Genomic DNA, 21,015 nt, shown 5'->3' with positions numbered 1-21,015 from the left:
ACTGTGCTGCTGACAGAAGGCAGCAGCGTGAAGCGGCACCAGACTATACAAGCCTTGTAGCCAAGTCCATAGTTGAAATTTAATCCTTTCCAACGTGGAGTGGAGGTGGAGAAGGGGGGGTATTTCAAATACATATAATCTCCCTTATTTAGTTGCCCTACTTTAGAGCAAGTCCTCCCAAAACTCCTAAAAAACAAGTCCAATCCCTGGCTCTGCCTACTGCAGTGGCATCACAAGAACTTCCCATGAAGAAGGGCCAACAGTGGGAGAAAAAGAAAACGGGTGCAGAAGGGAGGTAGCAGGGTGTGCAGGAGGTGGTAGGGCTCAAGGAGGAAAGAGCTGGAAGGAAGAAAAAGAGGAAGAGAAGGGGCAGCGAAGGCACAGATCTATCTTGGCACTGAGGCTCTTTGTTGCTGAGTTGTCCTCTATATCTTTCCAGGTAGAAAAAATAAGGTCAACATGATGCTAGTGACAGAAATAGACCCTCCACACCACGATGAGGCTGAGCATTATTACTAACTGCCACCTCAACCCCCCCTTTGCTTAGGACAGCACTGTACTAAGGGGTGTTCACCCAGCTCTACCAGCGATCCCAAAATATGCCAGAAACCCCAAGCCCATGCCCTCAGAGCATGAGGCAGGAAGCACCAAAGGTCTGCAGTTTGAAGCAGGGGCCTTGCTGCTTAGGATCCTAGAGGAGAGCTGTGTTACATTCTCTGGATTTTAGTCTCAACAGAAAAACAAGGGGAGTAAATGTGATGCTCTCCAAGGGCTAAGATATTACAGAAGCTGTTACCCACAGAGGATGATGTTTCATGTGGGAATTTTCCCAACCTAACTTGATAGTCTTAACTTCATTCTTTCTACTCCAAGCTATCACCAGTTTGAAGCCAAGAAGCCAGACTCAGAATGGCAGCCATCCCTGACAGTATCATCCATTTAACCCTGTCCAAAGAGTAAACTCTGGGAGCTGGTGATGGACAGGGAGGCCTGGCATACTGCAGTCCATGGGGTCACAAAGAGTCAGACACGACTGAGCAACTGAACTGAACTTAAACCTTGCTCCTGCCTAGACCTGTTTATCTCGTAGGTCACAAAAAGATGCTTAGGCCCAAGAATTTGTTTTGTCTGACCCAAACAAGTTAAAAAAACAAAACAAAAAAACCACAGTTAACTGCCAACATTTAAAATCAGATCTCTTTTTTTTTTCTAATTAGATTTCTAGCTTCTCTTAAAAATACCAAAGATCTAGCAACACTAGACCCTCTGTGGTGAAGGTCAAAGGGCCTATTATAATCCTGTAATTTATTTAATGCCTTTTCACTTAATCTAAAAAATTTACACTAACTTATCATCCATTTAGGGCTTCCCTGGTGGCTCAGTGGTAAAGAACCCGCTTGCCAATGCAGAAGACAAAGGTTCAATCCCTGGATCAGGAAGATCCCCTGGAGAAGGAAATGGCAACCCACTCCAGTATTCTTGACTGGAAATCCCACAAACAGAGGATCCTGGCTGACTACAGTCCACGGGGTCGCAAAAGTGCTGGACACTATTTAGTGACTAAACAACAATAATCATCCATTTCATAACATGACAACATAAGCATAAACTTTTAAACTACAAGTAATAATATTTAAACTAATCCAACTACAAAAAAATATTTGAGCGTACCAAAACTTATCCTGTGATTTCATGCATCCCAGTCTGAAAACTCCAACACAGTACATCCATTCACTTAAAAAGTACTTAGGTCCTGTGGTAAGTACTGGAAAAACATTAACTATAAAGATAAGTGTGGATCCTCCCTTCGTGGAGCTCATGGTCCAGTGGAATATAATGGGAAGCAGCCATATAGAACAGGAGGCACGAAGAAACACTACGCTGAGGATCTCAAGTATATTCCACAACTGAGGAACCCCTTAAGGCAAGTTAACTTCTCTAGACCTGTTTCCTTGTCTATAAATGGGGAAGATTGAATTAGGCAGTTGCTGCTTAAAGTTCTTTCCAGCTCCAAATTCTACTAGTATCATAAAAACTTAGCCCAATACCCTTTTCAAGTTCGTAACACTTACTAGCTTCCTCCCTTTATCTGGGAAATCATGATCAGTTGTCACAGAAATTACCATAGTGCTCCACACATACTGGATGATGATGTTACAGTAATTACAAGAAACCAAAGGGAACAGGCAGCAAGAACAAGTCACTTACTCAGAAAGTCACCTGCTTTCAACACAAAGGAGCTGCTCTCACTGAAGCTAGCGGCTGGGGAGGGGGAGGGTGGGGGGGTGGGGGTGGAGACCAGGAACTACCTCATAAGTGAAACAGCGTTGCTTTGTATTTAGATGTTGTGGTTTCTTCCATGAGACAGCAAATTTCATCCCAGCTTGTGAGTTGTTAGATGCAAAAAAAAAAAAAAGCCAGTATTACAAGGACAAGATTCACTGAGCCTTGATTAGCTCACCGTCCTTGTGAAATCCTAAGAGAACCCAGGAGACAGACTTTCTAGGCATCAGAGGGACCAAAAGTTACTGGCAAAATGACGATAATCCACCTAGTCCCATGGACCAAGACTGTAATTGGGTGAAGTTCCTTCAAAAAAGGAAATGGCAACCCACTCCAGTACTCTTGCCTGGAAAATCCCATGGACGGAGGAGCCTGGGAGGCTGCAGTCCATGGGGTCGCAAAGAGTCGGACACGACTGAGCAACTTCACTTTCATCCAGTGCCGAGTTGGCCCAGAGGGACCAAGCAGGTAGCAAAAATAAGTACAGCTGACCAAGTGTTTCAAAGAAAAAAATGCTAGCCTGGTGATCTATGGCAACTGGCACTGGGCTTGGGTAGCAAAGAAACAACAGGAAATGGTGTGGGCTCTGACAAACTTGAGAATAAATATTCTCTACCTAAGAGAGTCAGCCAATAAGGAAGCAGAATGTGGAATGAGGGAGAGAGAAATGAAGAACATGATTCTGTAAACTCAAGCATTCTGCCAAAATGGTATGTGACCAATTATGATATAAGGAGCCCTTGGTGGAAGGCTCAGGGAGTGAAGCCTTATAGAATAGCTGAGGACTCTTACCACTCCTGAGAACAGGAAAAAGCTCATGTTCAGCATCTGGGTCCAGCCCCTGCTACTTCCTCCAAAGTCCTACTCCCTCTTCAGGAGAAACCAGTCACATGCCAGGGCCTCTGATCTCACACACAGTATCTCCACTGAAAGCCCTAATACCCCCAGGCTGGGTTCCAACTCAAAGTAAATACACTACAGGCTAGACACAATCTAAGATGCTGCCAGTCTGCAAACTCTGATCCAAAAGGTAAGATCCTCTGAAAAGATCTAGAACAGAAAGAACTTAGGAGTCCTCTGGTTTTCCAAGGAGCTATCCAGGGTCCTAGATCACTTGGATCCTGAGTTTATAATGCACGACCTCAGAGCCTTCTCCTCTGGCCTGGGCTTCCCTGGTGGCTCAGACAGTAAAGAATCTGCTTGCAATGCAGGAGACCAGAGATCAATCCCTGGGTTGCAAAGATCCCCTGGAGAAGGAATGGCTACCCCCTCCAAGTATTCGTGCCTGGAGAATTCCATGGACAGAGGAGCCAGGCGGGCTACAGTCCATGGGGTCCCAAAGAGTTGAACATGACTGAGCGACTAACTCCTCTGGCTTGCTCTACTGTCAAAGTATTTTCTTTAAAGACTTTAAAAATATATTCATTTCAGTTCAGTTCCGTCGCTCAGTCGTGTCCGACTCTTTTGCAACCCCATGGACTGCAGCACACCAGGTCTCCCTGTCCATTGTCAACTGCCAGAGTTTACTCAAACTCATGTCCACTGAGTTGACGATGCCATTCAACCATCTTATCCTCTGTTGTCCCCTTCTCCTCTTGCCCTCAATCTTTCTCAGCATCAGGGTCTTTTCAAATGAGTTGGTTCTTCACATCAGGTGGCCCAAGTATTGCAGCTTCAGCTTCCATTTCGGTCCTTCCAATGAATATTCAGGACTGATTTCCTTTAGGATTGACTGGTTGGATCTTCCTGCAGTCCAAGAGACTCTCGAGAGTAGTCTTCAACACCACAGTTCAAAAGCATCAATTCTTTGGCACTCAATTTTCTTTATCGTCCAACTCTCACATCCATACATGACCATAAAAACCATAGACTTGACTAGACAGACTTTTGTTGGCAAAGTAATGTCTCTGCTTTTTAATATGCTATCTAGGTTGGTCATAACTTTCCTTCCAAGGAGCAAGCGTCTTTTAATTTCACAGCTGCAGTCACCATCTGCAGTGATTTTGGAGCCCCCCAAAAATAAAGTCTGATGCTATTTACAATGTTTCCCCATCTACTTGCCATGAAATGATGGGACCGGATGCCATGATCTTAGTTTTTCTGAATGTTGAGTTTTAAGCCAATTTTTTTCACTCTCCTCTTTCACTTTCATCAAGAAGCTCTTTAGTTCTTCTTTGCTTTCTGCCATAAGGGTGGTGTCATCTGCATATCTGAGGTTATTGGTATTTCTCCTGGAAATCTTGATTCCAGCTTGTGCTTCCTCCAGCCCAGCATTTCTCATGATGTATTCTGCATATAAGTTAAATAAGCAGGGTGACAATATACAGCCTTGACATACTCCTTTCCCTATTTGGAACCAGTCTGTTGTTCCATATCCAGTCCTAACTGTTGCTTCCTGACCTGCATACAGATTTCTCAAGAGGCAGGTCAGGTGGTCTGGGATTCCCATCTCTTGAAGAATTTTCCACAGTTTGTGGTGATCCAAACAGTCAAAGGCTTTGGCATAGTCAGTAAAGCAGAAATAGATGTTTTTTCTGGAACTCTCTTGCTTTTTCAATGATCCAGCAGGTGTTGGCAATTTGATCTCTGGTTCCTCTGCCTTTTCTAAATCCAGCTTGAACATCTGGAAGTTCACAGTTCATGTACTGTTGAAGCCTGCTTGGAGAATTTTGAGCATTACTTTACTAGTGTGTGAGACAAGTGCAATTGTGCAGCAGTCTGAGGATTCTTTGCCACTGTCTTTGGGATTGGAATGAAAACTGACCTTTTCCAGTCCTGTGGCCACTGCTGAGTTTTCCAAAGTTCCTGGTATATTGAGTGACGCACTTTCACAGCATCATCTTTTTGGATTTGAAACAGCTCAACTGGAATTCTATCACCTCCACTAGCTTTGTTCATAATGATGCTTCCTAAGGCCCACTTGATTTCACATTCCAGGATGTCTGGCTTTAGGTTCTTGATCACACCATCATGATTGTCTGCGTGGGGAAGATCTTTTTTGTATAGTTCTTCTGTGTATTCTTGCCACCTCTTCTTAGTATCTTCTGCTTCTGTTAGGTCCATACCATTACTGTCCTTTTCTGTGCCCATCTTTGCATAAATGTTCTCTTGGTATCTCTAATTTTCTTGAAGAGATCTCTAGACTTTCCCATTCTATTTTTTTCCTCTATTTCTTTGCATTGATCACTGAGGAAGGCTTTCTTATCTCTCCTTGCTATTCTTTGGAACTCTGCATTCAAATAAGTATATCTTTCCTTTTCTCCTTTGCCTTTCACGTCTCTTCTAATCACAGCTATTTGTAAGGCCTCCTCAGACAACCATTTTGCCTTTTTGCATTTATTTTCTTTGGGGATGGTCTTGATCCCTGCCTTCTTTACAAGGTAAAGAACCTCCGCCCATAGTTCTTCAGTTCTCTGTCTATCAGATCTAATCCCTGGAATCTATCTGTCACTCCACTGTATAATCATAAGGGATCATTTAAGTCATACCTGAATGGTCTAGTGGTTTTCCCTACTTTCTTCAATTTAAGTCTGAATTTGGCAATAAGGAGTTCATAGTCTGTGCCACAATCAGCTCCCAGTCTTGTTTTTGCTGACTATATAGAACTTCTCCATCTCAGGCTGCAAAGAATATAATCAATCTGATTTCGGTATTGACCATCTGGTGATGTCCATGTGTACAGTCTTCTCTTGTGTTGTTGGAAGAGGGTGTTTGCTATGACCAGTGCATTCTCTTGGCAAAACTCTATTAGCAGTCAGGATGGCTGCTATCCAAAAGTCTACAAGCAATAAATGCTGGAGAGGGTGTGGAGAAAAGGGAACCCTCTTACACTGTTGGTGGGAATGCAAATTAGTACAGCCACTATGGAAAACAGTGTGGAGATTTCTTAAAAAGCTGGAAATAGAACTGCCGTATGACCCAGCAATCCCACTTCTGGGCATACACACCAAGGAAACCAGATCTGAAAGAGACACATGCACCCCAATGTTCATCGCAGCACTGTTTATAATAGCCAGGACATGGAAGCAACCCAGATGCCCATCAGCAGACGAATGGATGAGGAAGCTGTGGTACATATACACCATGGAATATTACTCAGCCATTAAAAAGAATTCATTTGAATCAGTTCTAATGAGATGGATGAAACTGGAGCCCATTATACAGAGCGAAGTAAGCCAGAAAGATAAAGACCATTACAGTATACTAACACATATATATGGACTTTAGAAAGATGGTAACGATAACCCTATATGCAAAACAGAAAAAGAGACTCAGATGTATGGAACAGACTTGTGGACTCTGGGAGAAGGCGAGGGTGGGATGTTTCAGGAGAACAGCATTGAAACATGTATATTATCTAGGGTGAAACGGATAACCAGCTCAGGTTGGGTACATGAGACAAGTGCTCAGGCCTGGTGCACTGGGAAGACCCAGAGGGATCGGGTGGAGAGGGAGGTGGGAGGGGGGAATGGGATGGGGAATACATGTAAATCCATGGCTAATTCATATCAATGTATAACAAAAACTACTGTAATGATGTAAAGTAATTAGCCTCCAACTAATAAAAATTAAAAAAAAAAAAAACTCTATTAGCCTTTGCCCTGCTTCATTCCGTACTCCAAGGCCAAATTTGCCTGGGTAACTATTATATTCAAGGCACTCCAGTGATACAAATGCCCTAAACTATACTTCTCCTGAAATCTGAAATTTTACTACCTATGCTAGCTGTACATCAACCTGGACTCCTGTTCCCGTCTGCCACCAGAATTACTACAGACCCAAAACACTGCTCTGCTTGACTTCACTCCTATATACGACATTCATTTAAAAGCATGGTTAGCCAACGAGATAAAAGTTTAGCAATGAGACAAAAGTATCTCAAGAGGATACCTTTAAGACTCGTCTCTCTGGACTCCATAACTAAAATTTCCTTTTCTTTGCAAAACAGCACTATTGCCCCATTACAGTCAAGTGTCCTTGGAAGTAAACAGTACAATGCTAAATGTATGCTCTCCTCTGAATCAAGACGGCATTCCCCAAGCTTCACTCCATCATTATTCTATCATCTCTAGATTCTATTTCCATAAAAGCAATAACACCTTTGCCAAACAGAAAAGAAAAAAGACTAACTGCCCTTGAAATAGTAACTCAATCCAAGGAGGGAAGGTTTATTGCTGGAAAAACTTTGTTTCTTATTTATCAGATCCCTCAAGCTGGATTTATGAGCAGGAGAACACAACAAAAATGGTTTTTAGGAAAAAGCACCTGGCAGCAAAGACAAACGTGGCTTAGAAGAGGGCAAGACAGGATGCAGGGAGGTTAATTAGGAATCCTGCTGCTGCTGATATGTCGCTTCAGTCATGTCCGACTCTATGCGATCTCACAGATGGGAGCCCGCCAGGCTCCCCTGACCCTGGGATTCTCCAGGCCAGAACAGTGGGGTGGGTTGCCATTTCCTTCTCCAATGCATGAAAGTGAAAAGTGAAAGTGAATCCGCTCAGTCGTGTCTGACTCTCAGCGACCACATGGACTGCAGCCTACCAGGCTCCTCGGTCCATGGATTTTCCAGGCAAGAGTACTGGAGTGGGTGCCACTCACTGCCTTCTCCCCCAGTTAGGAATCCTAAGGGGGGAATTAATGATCCTACAGCCCCACAATGGCCAAAACTGGCTCTATGTCTGAAAGAGGTTATGGTGCTCAGCCCCTGGCTGACTATGTGCTCCTTGAAAACAAGGTTATTCATATGAATATCACCCACAGCATCCCGTATCATGCCGTCAAATGGAGGGCACTAAATGGTCAGAGGAACATAGAAAGCTACTCCTGTAACGGCCCTCAGTGCACAAAAAGAAACTAAGGCTCAGAGACCTGAAAATGATTTGCTCAAGGACACAGAATGGGTGAATGGTGAAAGGAAAGAGCAGAGGTTCTGAAGACAAGATGGTCTGTTCAAATCCAAGGTTGCTGTGAGGCCCTGGGCAAATTACCCAACCTTTCTCAGTCTATTTTTGTAGAGCTGCTATGAGGATTCTAAGAGATACTGCCCTCTAGATACAACCACAAACTTACAGGAAATACAGAGGATAGAGATATGTTAAACACACCACAGATAATGCAATGAGCAAAATTTCTACAGGAAAAACAATCCAACTCCTTCAACAAATAAGGGGGGGGGGGGGGTGGTTTCCCAGGTGGCTCAGTGGTAGGGAATACACCTGCCAATGAGGGAGATGGAGTTCGATCCCTGATTGGGGGAAGATCCCACATGCTGCAGGGCAACCAAGTCCATGCATCACAACTACTGAGCCTGTGCCCTAGAGTCCTGCAACCAGAGAAGCCACCACAATGAGAAGCCCGTGTGCTGCAACTGGAAAGTAGCCCCTGCTCTTTGCAACTAAAGAAAAGCCTGCGCAATAACAAATACCAGCACAGCCAAAGATATATAAATAAAATGTCAAAAAATTAATAATAAAGGGGGGGAAGTGAACTTCTAAGTATATGGAGTGGTGATGGCTGCACAATGATATGAACATACAGAATGCCACTGCACTGTATGGCTAAAATGGTAACTTTTATATTGTATATATTTTTTACCACAATAACCTACTCTGTCTACTTTGCATATGTTTGAAATTTTTGATATTAAAAATAAAGAAGATTTGCTTAGGTTTAAATCCTGGCAACTCCATTTAGTAGCACTGTGGCTGTGGGCTTATTTCTTAACCTACTGGTGTCTCAGTTTCTTACCTATATGATGAGGAACAATAGCACCTACTTCTAGGGTTGAGATAAGAATGATTTTTTATATTTAGACATATCTAAAATTTATATACAATATATGAAAATCTTATACATAAATATCTTATATATGTGAATTCTCTATTATATATAAATTTATATTATCTAGGTTACACACACACAAATGGCCCAGCACATAGTAAGCTTTAGTAAGTATCAGCTCTATTAGTATGAACACAAGGAACTAATATAGTGTCTCAATACAACGGGCATCCAAATCATGGCAGCTGTTGTTAATATAAATGGCCGTTAGGTCTAGAACCCAGGCCAGATTTTTAATCAAGTATTTGACACGTCTCCTTGAAAGACCAGGTCAATGACCCGCTGGCAACTCTAACATCCCTGGCGTCTCCTGACAAATACTGGAGGACCTAATACAGGATCAGGAGCTGACTAATGTTTAACATGTTTCTTTGGAAGCAGACAAGGCCACCTTGTTTCCCAAAACCAGGTAATTTATGGTACATTTCCTAATATTTGCTGACAGAACAAAGAAGAAAGGCTCTAAGACATGATCAATGTTCACACCAGCTTTCAAAGTGATTTGGTAAAACTATAAAAAATAAACACCCAAATAGGGTGCACACCAGGCAGCATAAGAGCTGACAAAGAAATGGCAATTTTTCCCTGAGCAAATATACAAGTAATAGATGAGTGCTGAGACTAAGCTCTTTAGGGCTTCACACTCTCCTTCCTACCCCCCCTCCATTTTAAGAGAAGACAAACTCTTTCAACATACTTCAAGTACGATTGTTCGCCGGATTGCTTCCTTGAAATGATAAAATTATAGACAAAGAGCTCATTCTAATCCTTCTATCAATTTGGCTTAGGAATTGGCTTAGGAATATTATTACCTTTTCCACCTGCTCTAGGAGACTATGTGAGGGTATCACGCACTCCAATTAGGGGACATGTCCTCCCCACTCTGATCAAAAGCAGAAATATGGATGCCACTTGATCTATTAGTAGTCACACATCTCAAGTTTCTGCTCAAGTTGCTCCCATTGCACACAGTGTTCTCTATCTCCAGAGCCTAAATCACCTGTGACCATACTTTCTAGAAACAAAGGGGAAGAGAAGAGAAGCACTGCATGAGAAAAGGTATCTGGGCGCTGCTTCTGCGTAATCTGGGAGATTTGGCCCAAACACAGAAGCACTGGTATTTCACATTATAAGCACAACCAGGAGGAATATTAGAAATTAAGATGGTCCTGGACAATACATGGTCACTACCTTTATCCTACAAGGCCCAGTGTAAATGCTTGCTTCTCCAAAAATGTTCCCTAGGCAGAACAATCCTTCCCTCCTCTGAACTTCCCTATCACTTTACCCCTTTATGGTACTTGTTAAAGAGTTTATACAGTGTTTCTTACAACTCTCTTGTTTAACTACACACCAAACAGAATAACAAAAAATGAAAAAGACAGATAATGCTAAGTGTTGACAAGGACATGAAGCAACAGGAATTCTATCATGCACAACTGATGAGTGTGATCTGATATACCTCTGAAAACTGTCTGTCAATAACCACTAAAGCTGAACCCTATGGACTTGAGTTATGTGGTTGGAGACCACTCACTGTTGTCCCTTAACAGTTCTGCCCACAGTCCTTTGCTCCATCACTGCCTCTGTGTAAAATGCTTCCAGCATTCTTTCTCCTAACCCAAGGCTGATCCAGACCACTCTTCCTGGTCACTCCAGCCCAAAGAGATCTCTTCTATAGCAAACTCTGCTATTTACCTATTTCCTCTGACAAACAACTTGGATTCTTCATGCATTAACTGTATCATCTGGTTTTATAATGTACTTTTAGTAACATCTAACCTGCTCCTCACAATACATTGTGAAGAAAGCAAGATATAGATTATTAACCCTATTTTATAGATGCTTCTGAATTGTGGCGCTAGAAAACACTCTTGGGAGTCCCTTGGACAGCAAGGAAATCAAAGCAGTTAATCCTAAAATAAATGAACACTAAATATTCATCAACTGAATACTTTGGCCACCTGATGCAAACAGCTGATTCATTGGAAAAGACCTTGATACTGGGAAAGACTGAGGACAGGAAGAGAAGGGGCAACAGAGAATGAGATGGCTGGACAGCATCACTGACTCAATGGACATGAGTTTGAGCAAGCTCCAGGAGATAGTGAAGGACAGGGAAGCCTGGCATGAAACAGTCTATGGGGTCAAAAAGAGTCGGACATGACTTAGCGACTGAACAATAATAGATGAGAAAACGAAGTTTCACAGAGGAGAAAATGACTTATTCCAGTTTTTCTGATCAAATTAGTTCCAGGAAACAAAAGATCTTAGTCTTCTAAACCAAACTGTCTTATCAGCTACAACTTCATGATTACCTTATCTCCCCAGAGACTACAGGTTCCCTGAAGACAAGAGACTGTTTTACACATTCACATCCCTCATAGCACCAAGGGAGGCACTCAGCAAGCTCCATACAGTTTGACCGATTGATTTCAATACTGTCCCCAAACTATGAGACTGAACACAGCCATATTTCCTCTTCCTCCAGACCTCACGGACAAAGCTAAATTGTTGGAAGAAATCGTGAACAAAACACGGCATCCCAAATAACATTTCTTTTTTGAGGGAAGGGACAAGGAAGAGCCCTTCAAGACAGGGTAAGCTCAACTTCTCCATTTCGTAGGGCTCCATGCTGCTAAGTGTTCAAAGAAGGCTGGCAGAGGCAGTAGCAATGGGTTTCAGAAAGCACAGAGTAGTCATAATTAACAAGTCAAACATCGATCAAATGGGAATTCCCTGACAGTCCGGTGGTGAGGACTCCACACTGTCACTGCTGAAGGCCTGGGTTCAATACCTGGTTAGGGAACTAAGATCCCACAAGCTGCACGACACAGCCAAAATCAAAACAAAAAACAACTAATGCCAGAAACCACACCTCAATTCTACTTGCAAGCAAAACAGAGAGCTATCTTATTTTAAGACTGCATATAAAACTTAAAATAATTAAATCTGAAACTTAATTTTCTTCATCCTTAAATAAGCAGCTAGACATCATCAACTCTGGAAACCAAAGAACTGATGTGAGAAGAACAGGGCAAGCACTAAGCAGATGTCTGCACCCCCAAGCCTGAAGGACAACGCTGCCTCTTACCCTAAGGTTCTTGACTTTACACACTGGCTGATAGACACCTCAGCAACCGAGGAGAAAATCTAGATAACAAGCAGAAGAAAGAAAAAAAGGGAGGGGAGGTCAAAAACAAACTGAAACACTGAAAGTGAGATATTCAAATAGGCCTCATGGCCTAATGCTACACCCATCAATGCTGCTATTTTCAGTTTGAACCCTCAACCAAAATATCCAGGCCAAGGCAGTAGAGGTGAGTATAAGCTAGGACCTGTTGTATTTATCTGAATGTAATTTGAAGGCAGCAATCATGTCTTGTTTGGTTTGTATGTTCTCCATAGGGAGAACTCATAGTTGGTACTCCAAATTCCTGGAACAAATAGTTGGACTTCGGGATGGAAAGCAGCTGACATAACCCTGCTACAGCAGCTAGGTACTTAACCTACTTATCATGGTAACTCTACCCAAGACCCTAATTTTAGTAAAGTTAATTTTAATTGGTGTGAAAATCAATTTAGGATGAGTCTTTAAGGTATGAAGAAAAGCTATTCTTGTGTTCAACTGATTCAGGCACATCATTATTATATTGAGAGCACTGTTTCTCAGTGCCAGCTTACTGCTATTTGGAAGAACAAAGTCTCAAAGACCTTTTAACATGGTCTGTGTAAGCAGAGAACATTTGATTTCTCAGTGCAGCATGATCATACCTTCCAGAAAGGAAACTCAGACACAGAGCAATAACCCAGACCTAGAGAAATAATGAGTTATGGACAAGATTCTTTTCAATCTACTACTGCATTTGCTTTCACTAGCATGAAGAATTACAAAGGAAAACTAGACAAACAGATCAACAGACACCAGGCAAACACTACCTTTAACTAGGCTTAGTGAAATCCTTCATAAAACAAACAGCAGATAGCTAAATATCAGCTAAATGCCTCTAGAACGAAAACCTGGCCAACAACACTAAATCTGACCTTCTAAATGAGACTACTTACTTGGAATAAAGCAATGATTCTTACCTTGACAAATAAACAGAACTATTCAGTCTCTACAGATGGCATTTTAAGGGCCAGGTAACCTCAGCAGACGTTATCTCATAAAGCCAAGGCTCTAAGGAAATGCAAATTTCTGCTCCAGTGTTTTTCCAGTCCTAGTGTTGTTTGGCAATCTTATGGTGTTTTTTTTTCAATTTTCCTTTTATTCTATGACTTTAAACAGCTTGCTACATTTTTGAATATAACTTTTTAGTCGTGGGATCCAAGTTTGCCCCATGGAACAACAGCTCCAAGTTTACAATGGAACTCAATAGATAATTTGGTAAATTCGTCTCACAAGCAATTTTTCAGCAATCTGTCCACTCTGAAAAGCAATATCCATCTGTTTATATACTGAAAGGTATCTATGAACCCAGAATTTAACCCTGTGAGATACTCTCAATACTCTCACAAAGCCCGTCCTCCTTTCAGAGATAAATTCTCAACCCACATGTTGAAGCTGACTCCAATACTTTGGCCACCGGATGGGAAGAGCTGACTCATCTGAAAAGACGCTGATGCTGGGAAAGATTGAGGGCAGGAGGAGAAGGGGACGACAGAGGATGAGATGGTTGGATGGCATCACCGACTCAATGGACATGGGTTCAGGTAGACTCCAGGAGTTGGTGATGGGCAGGGAAGCCTGGCGTGCTGCGGTTCATGGGGTCACATAGAGTTGGACACCACTGAGTGACTGAACTGAACTCCCATAAAACCAGAAATTCAGACTGTTGAGAGGTAAAAGTATGACCCAGTATTATCCAGTCCAACCCTAGTGTTTTACAGACAGGAAGACTGAGATCAAGGGAGTATTAGGTAATTACAATTAACATGAGTTTGGCAAGTATCAAAAGCCCACTGAATGCTATCCCTGCTCCCCCAGTGGAACAGCACTGGGCATGGTGGGAGGATAGTCAGATTTGCACTTCAGTCAGTGGAAAACTCCAAATACATGTGTCTGAGCCTAAGAAAATCTGAATATTCAACCACAAACTCTAGACCCCTACCCCAACAGAGAGAGCAGGAGACAGCAGACAGTCTGCATGGCTTCTTGGAGATGCAGACTAGAACCGTGAGATAATGTATCCAATCCTTCCTCCCCTCCTCCTAGGAGGCACAGCACATTTATTCACATGGAGGCCATTATGAAGTGACAGAAAGACTGAGGAAATGGAAGGGCCGCAGAAACAGAAGAAATAACTAACAATACTTGAGCAAATGCCTGTCTTCAGGTTATTCAGTAGTTAACTCCCCACTAGAAGAATGTCAAATCCTTTTTGTCACCAGGTCTCACCCTTCAGCCCTCTGATTATTTTATGAAGCAATAAGGAAAGGGGCTTGGCCAATCCCATGCACTGAATGAGTAGCCAAGGACTAGACCAAACATCCTCAGGCCCATGACTAGACTCTCAATGTACCCCACTGCCCCTTTCTTTCTCGTCCTGAGTCTGTGAGCTATATCCCACCATGGGTCTGAAACTTTCCTTACAGTACCAAGGGGGCAGTTGTAGGACAGCAGGCTAACATTACTGCTGCCATCCTCCTCCCTCCAGTTGTACATTTTATATATAAAGCTAAAATTGAATTAAAACTAGGTTTTCAGGCACTCACGTGAAAATCCTATCTCCACCTCTACACCCCTACCACTGCCTAAGGAAGAAAGGGGAGGGAAAGGAAGAGAGGGAAGAGAAAGGAAGAAAGAAAACACCTCTCCAAAAGATACAGTGGCTTAAAATTCAACATTCAAAAAAAAAAATCATGGCATCCAGTCCCATCACATCATGGCAAATATATGGACAAACAATGGAAACAGTGAGAGACTTTATTTTCTTGGGCTCCAAAATCACTGCAGATGGTTGATTGCAGCCATGAAATTAAAAGACGTTTCCTCCTTGAAAGAAAAGCTACAACCAACCTAGAAAGCATATTAAAAAGCAGAGACATTTCTTTGCCGACAAAGGTCCATCTAGTCAAAGCTATGGTTTTTCCAGTAGTCATGTATGGATGTGAGAGCTGGACCATAGAGAAAGCTGAACACCAAAGAAGTGATGCTTTTGAACTGTGGTGTTGGAGAAGACTCTTGAGAGTCCCGTGGATTACAAGGAGATCAAACCAGTCAATCCTAAAGGAAATCAGTCCTAAATACTCATTGGAAGGACTGATGCTAAAGCTCCAATACTTTGGCCACCTGATTCAAAGAACTGACTCATTCGAAAAGACCCTGATGCTGGGAAAGATTGAAGGCAGGAGTAGGGGATGACAGAGGATGAGATGGTTGGATGGCATCACTCGACTCGATGGACGTGAGTCTGAGCAAGCTCTGGGAGTTGGTGATGGCCAGGGGAGCCCTGCATGCTGCAGTCCATGGGGTCGCAAAGAATTGGACACGACTGAGTGAACTGAACTGAAAACAGTCTTACCTGTCTTCTCCTCAGCTCCCCAGATTTCTCCTCCTGGCTTAGTCTTTTCTCTGAAGTCTAGGCTTAAACAATTTCTCTAAGGAACTCCCACCCTTACCATCCATGGATGGGTTAGTTTCCTTCGTCCATGCTCTGATGGTGTTTGTTTCTGTCACAACACTTCTCACACTGCCTGTTTCTTTGCCTGTCTTCCCCGAGCCACCCAAATTCCCAAGCTTAGTGCTGTGTGTAGCAGATGCTTAATAACTATTCTGTAAATGGAAAACTTTCCAATAACGAGGTTCCCGATGAAACACAATCTCAACAGGTAGCCTATTCAAATGTTAGCCGGGTGGCCAGCTGGTCTATGACTTAAGTCCGTCAACTATAAGATTCTCTCCAATAAACAATTCAGAACTTTCTGACTTTATTATCATACTCAGGGGTTTGGGCTTTAATATGTAAGCAATATTGGGCCATCAGATTTTTAAGGCAAGTGCAACATGATCAAATCTGGTTTTGTTGCCCTATTATACATCTTTGGAACACCTCCCAACCCAACCCTCTGTTGGCTTCAAATCAAAATTCCAACTACACTTCACAAACATAAACACCACATGCTACCACCACACCCCCCAAAGCACACAAAGACACAGAAGCAGTCAGACCAAAGGGAATTTTGAAAGACTAAATGCAGCATTTAATTCCATCTTAACCACCTGCAAGCAACGAGGATCCATAAATACCCTCTAGAAACCCAAAAACTAATTCCTCTTGTGTGCCTTTATGGAAAGAGGAGGGCAGGGAGAGGGAGCATTTCATAAAGGTAATCCATTTAACCATCCTGAGTAGTTCTGATCTGAGCTGCTGCCTAGCACTGCTATTCTTGATCACTGCAGCCCCATTCGCCAAAACCCAGGATGACCAGAAAGGAAGACGAAGACAAGGTGAGGCTGGGAAGTCCCCTGGGTTCTATTTCAACAGCAGGAGTTCCCTTTAGAAGATACAAAAGGGGCAAGCAGAAATCTGCAAAATAAGGCTTCAGTGATAAGGAACTTTAATCTGCAGAGTTGGAGAAAAGGGGTAAGGAAGCTTAACCAAAGGGGCACAAGCAGGCCTGGGTTCTTGTCGGGGAACTGCATGCCACACCCTACTGCAGATGAGGCCTAATCACCATTTTGCATTTACAGAGCACTCTGGGCTTAAGGGAGGCACTAAGAGTGCCTGCTTTGCCAGTCACAAAAGGACAAATATTGCATGATTCCATTTATATGAAGTACTGAGAGTAGTCAAATTCACAGAGACAGATAATAGAATGATAGTTGCTAGGAGGGAAAAAGGAATGGGAAATAAGTGTTTATATGTAGCTTCAGTTGAAGAAGATGAAAAAGTTCTAGACACAGATGGTGACAGTTGCACAACAATGTAAATATATTTAACGCCATAGAACTGTATGTTTTAAAATGGTTAAAATGGTAAAATTTTATCTTATGTGTACCTTCACCAAAAAAAGCATACCAGCTTTAAAATTATATTGTCTGCGGTTATCAATTACATGACCCTGAGCAAGTCATATAAACTCTCTAACTCTTGTTTCTGCAAAACAGGTTTAATAATAGTAGCTAATTCACACAGTAACTCTTGAGAGCTAAATGAGATACTTCACACAAAGTCCTTAATCCAGTGACTGGTACATGGAAAGTACTTAATAAATGTTAGCCTACTGCCACAATGCACTTCTCACAGCCATTTCTCATAGGCCCCACACAACCCTATGAGAGTTTACAGATAAAGAAACTGAGGCTCAGAGAATCACAATGAGTGGCCAAGTTCACTGTGCCAGAGCAAATCAAATCCTTTGCCCATAAGAGAAGTCCTGTCCTCTCCACTTGTTAATTTGGTGATCTAAGGCAAGTGCCCTAAACCTTGCTATGTTTCAATTCTCAACTAGAGCTGTAAAAAAGGAAATATAAACCAACCAAGCTACCTCACAGAACTAGATGAGAAATGAAATCAGATAATGGTTACAAAAGAGAACTATAAAACATAAACAAAGTACTATGCAACAAAAGTGGTAATTTATGAGAGTGCCTGCTTTGCCAGTCACTAAAGGACAAATATTGCATGATTTGTTTTGCAGCACACAAAACCTGGCCTCCTTTTAATGCTGGGACTAAACAACTTCCTGGTGATTTCATTTCACTCGGGATTCCGGGTCTTAAGGCCGGAATAAGTAGTTTAGTGTTCTTTCAAAAGGTGGCAAACTATGGTAGAAACAAAAATATTACTGGACTGGGAGTCAGAAGACTGAAATCCTAGTTCTGATTCTGTCACTAAAGCAGCCTGTGAATTTAGACAACTTACTTACCCTTTCTGAGGTTCAGTTAACCGGATAGAGGGAAAAGGCAGGAAAAAAAGTTAAGACTAGAGAGGACCCCTTGGCAGCCCTATTTACCACTACTCTTAAATCCACGATCATGAAAAAGGGATCCTCCAGACTCCAGAGAACTACAGCAAATAACAGGAGACTCCAGACCTGGCCTAGGAACACCCCTGCTTGATCTTTAGACACCAGGCATCAAAACACACTGGAAAACTAGAACACTTGCCAAAGTTAATTTTAGTCCACTTTTACCCCTCTGGGCCTTATCTGAAAATAAGAGAAATAAATCTCTAGTTGAAAGCAGCAGAGTCTAAGCAATTGACTTGAGCCACTTTCTGCTCCCCCCGTCTTTAAACACTATAGAATGGGCAAGATTTGGAGGAACATGCCATAAACAAAAGATGGACCTCACTGCTTTAAATGACCTACGCCTTCCCTGAGCCAAAACTCCAGGGAACTTTAGTGTGCTGGAAATCTGGAGTCCTCTGTATCCATCCACTTCTAAGGGACAATATTAGCAAGAAATCTGTAAGAACTTCCTTTCCCTCCGACCTCGCACAGATCCAGGATGGAATTCCATCCACAGTGGACACTGACCCGTGAACGAGGGAGGACGGAGACAGGTCTCTCATCTAATGATGTGACTCCAAATCCGTTCTGCACTAAGAGATTACACAAGCTCACACTAAGAAATGAATAACAGACAGCAGCACTACGGCCTTACACTTCGGTGGCTACACACTGTGATTTGGAACATATTCTTTAACCTCTCGGAGCCTTGATTTCTGTTTTTGTAAATGGGGGTAACCTCAGAAGGCCGTCTTGAGCATTCTATGAAACAGCGGCCGAAGTTCCTGCGTCAAGTCCGTTAAATGTTACCTGTTGGTATTAAAACACTTTTCTCACGCATCAGTTTCCTCCCTGAATCCACAAAATACCCTGCAAGGCGACTTTCTTTCTCCCGGTTCACTGAAAGGCAAACTGAGGCTCGGCCGGGAAAAGGCTGCGTGAAGTGCGGCGCGCGGCCCCAGCTCGAGGGCCTGCTGTTGTTCCTCTAAGAAGCCCAAGGTGTGCCACGAGCCCAGGACCGGGAGAGGCGGGGACCGAGGAGGCACTCAGGTCTTTAGGAAGCCAAGCGGGTCCAGTTTTGCGCGCCTCGGGGACCCCGCAGACCCAGCCCGGGAGGGAGAGCCGGAAAATGCCCCAGGTCTGGGCCGGAGCCGGGGCTGGGCCCGCCCGAGGCCTCCCCGGCGCGGCCTCCACTCCCCCCTCCTCCCCTCGGCAGGCGGGGCGGGGCGCGAGCACAAAAGACTCCAACTTCCGAGCGGGAGCGGGCCCACCCCGCCAACTCCTGGCCCAGGCCCGGCCCGCGGAGAGGAGGCGGGCAGGGAACGCCTGGGCGGCCGGGAGCGGGAACGGGCGGGCCAGGCCGGCGACCCAAGGCGACGGGGCCGAGTGGAGGGGAAGGTGCGGGGGAAGGGGGCTGGGAGTTACTCCGGCTCCCGGGACTCCCAGAAGGGCCGAAAAAAGAGTTCTAAAAATAGGCAGCGGTCCGCGCGAAGAGGTGGGTGACCGAAAAGGAACCAGGAGCACCCACTTCCCGTACCTTGAAGGAGACGCCCGCGGCCCCCACTCACCCGCGCTGAGAGATCTGGAGGAAGCCGCGCGGCGCGGAAGGAGGCGGTGCCGCCGCACTCGGGGCGGAAGGGCGGGAGCGAGGGAGGGAGGAAGAAGGCGGCCCCGGCCGCAGCGTGAGGAGCTGAGCACACGCGCGGGAGTCGCCCCCGTCGCCCCCTCGGTTTCTCTCAGCTCAGCCCGCGCTGCTCGCGCACCCCGCCGCACTGACAGCGGTGCGAGCCCAGCAGCCGCGAGTCCTTCCCTTGGTCCGGACCACTGAGGCGCGCGGCGGTGGGGGTGCCCGGAGCGGCTTCTCTCAGCTCGGCCCCGCCCGCCGTTCCGGCCTTGGCCCTACCACCCCTTGCCCCCACCTAGGTCTCCAGAGATGAGCCTGGCGACGCTCGCGCGGCGTCCGCAGCCCCGCCCTAACAGCCTGGCTCCCGAGACGCAGCTGCTCTTCACACCCCCTCAACCTAGCTTTGGAAAGGTCCAGATCTTCGGCGGGGAGAAGAGAAAGGAGGGGTCGGGGAGGGGCCTAAAGGGGAGGAAGGCCTGAGGTGGGAGCCTGAGGAGGCGGGGCTAGGGCGGGAGGAGACAGACGCTCTCTTACACCAGTACGGAGCGTAAGGCGGGGCGGGGCCGAGAGGGTGCTAAGGCCGAGAAGAGAGGCGCGCAAGACAAGTATGGAAGGCAGCGGCGGTCTCGCAGACCCGGGAAGGCCGAGCAAGAAAAAGAGGGGGAGGGGGCGGGGCGGCGCGGGGCGGGGCCTACCCAGAGGAGGGGTCAAGAGTGGAGGGAGGCCCGGGCGAGTCTGGAGGAGTAGGGGCCTGTAGAGAAGGGTGTTGGAGGCGGGGGCTGAAGAAAAGCCTAAAAGGGAGGAGAGATTGAAGCGGAACAGAAGGAGGCGGGCCCGGAAGCCGAACCGGGAGGAGGGAACCCGAAGGTGGCCACTTGAGGAGGAGCCGGAAGGAGAGCGATGGGGGTGGGGCGGGAGGAGGAAAGTAGGGCTGGAGGCGGGCGGAGCCTGGAGAGGGGGCCCAAACAAGTTGTCGGTGGGCGGTGCCGGGAGGATGCGGAAGAGACGAAGTAGGAAGGAACGCCAGGTCCTTTCACTTTCAGGGGAGCCTGGTGCGCGGACAGGGCCAGGGTCCACGCTGTTGGTTGGGACTGGGCGGGGACGCCGCCTTGAGGGGCGGGAGAAGGTGCCACTTACACCTGAAAAAAAAAGTTAAATTCGAGTAACTTAATCTTTCCGGGGTACAGGAAATGTTATAACTGGATCTCGATCTGGATGTTTGCCCTGCCTCCTGAATATTTCTCCTATCGAAAATTCACGTATATCAGTAGTGCAACCTCCGCGGAGCAGCGGGTGGATTCCCAGAGCACGCG

At 44.9% G+C, this 21,015-nt stretch overlaps 1 protein-coding gene across 9 annotated transcripts in view; it reads right to left on the bottom strand.

Annotated features, from left to right (window-relative positions):
* The window catches only part of RALY (RALY heterogeneous nuclear ribonucleoprotein), an 83,042-nt gene extending 62,540 nt beyond the window's left edge, over positions 1-20,502 (bottom strand). For 3 of the 9 annotated variants that reach the window (XM_020902546.2, XM_020902549.2, XM_020902553.2), the window contains exon 1: positions 19,647-19,985. The gene's annotated coding sequence lies outside the window, so the exon portion shown is untranslated. The other 6 variants (XM_020902545.2, XM_070472548.1, XM_020902542.2 and 3 more) reach the window with 6 other exon arrangements.
* Between the last annotated feature and the right edge of the window lie 513 nt (positions 20,503-21,015).

Source organism: Odocoileus virginianus, chromosome 9 (assembly GCF_023699985.2).
Source record: "Odocoileus virginianus isolate 20LAN1187 ecotype Illinois chromosome 9, Ovbor_1.2, whole genome shotgun sequence".
In the NCBI taxonomy this organism is placed as follows: Eukaryota; Metazoa; Chordata; class Mammalia; order Artiodactyla; family Cervidae; genus Odocoileus; species Odocoileus virginianus.
Note: the sequence above shows the minus strand (reverse complement) of the source record. Positions and strands in the feature narration are given on the sequence as shown.